Below are 1,188 nucleotides of genomic sequence, written 5' to 3' on the forward strand. Positions count from 1 at the left end.
TGTACGTATAAATTACTATTTTATTTATTGTTAATTTGTATATTTACTTATAATAAGATTTATTGAATATTAATTTTAGGTATTATTTAATCCAAGTGTAGACGGCTGGTTAAAAATATCTCAAGAGTTTGAATCTAAATGGCAAATGCCACATTGTGTTGGAGCTTTAGATGGAAAGCATGTTGTACATCAAGTATGAGATTATATGAAGACTTAAATAATCTATTTTAACAATATGTATTTTAATTTAAATATGCAATGTGTTTTAGGCATTTGCAAGTAGTGGTTCCATAAATTTTAATTACAAAGGGAGCCACAGCACCATTCTTATGGCACTATGTGATGCTAACTATAATTTTACTTGTGTAAATATTGGAATGCCAAGTAGATGTAGTGATGGTGGTGTGTTTAAAAATAGTGAAATGGGCAAAAGAATTTTAAAAAATGAATTCAACTTTCCCATATCTTCTGCCATTAGTGAGAATTTTACAAATATACCCTACTACATTGTGGCTGATGAAGCATTTCCTCTTCAAACATCTATTATGAGACCATATCCAGGCAGAGGCAAATCAAAATTACCTATTAAAGAGGCAATTTTTAACTATAGGTAATGTCTAAACATATATGGTGCCATTGAAGGGAAAACGTTTAATTTCATATAATTATTATTTATAAAATTATATTATTTCAGATTGAGCAGGGCACGTCGATGCATTGAAAATGCTTTTGGTATTTTAGTCGCAAGGTGGAGAATTTATAAGAGAGTGATAATTGCTAGTGAGAAAACTATAAACAGTATAATAAAAGCCACTGTAGTGCTGCATAATTTTGTTAAAAATAAAGAAACTGAGTCAGGTTAGATATAACATGTTAATTAAGAATATAAAAGAAAAAAAATGTAGAAAAACATATTGTAGCAGCTAGACAAATAGTTTTTGAATATATACATGATAAATTAACTGTTTTTGAAAAATATGAATTGATACTTTTTATATGTGTTTATTTTTCAATTTATATTCAAAGATACTCATATTCTTATTACCATTACAATGTATTAATTAAACTTATTAATTTTCAAATGACAAATACTATAGTATAATAAGTTGTAATTAACTATTAAAAATAAAAATAATATAATATTATCAATATCAAATAAAAAATGTATCAATATATTATGTACCATAT

The sequence above is a fragment of the Acyrthosiphon pisum genome, chromosome X (genome assembly GCF_005508785.2).
Source record: "Acyrthosiphon pisum isolate AL4f chromosome X, pea_aphid_22Mar2018_4r6ur, whole genome shotgun sequence".
Lineage (NCBI taxonomy): Eukaryota > Metazoa > Arthropoda > Insecta > Hemiptera > Aphididae > Acyrthosiphon > Acyrthosiphon pisum.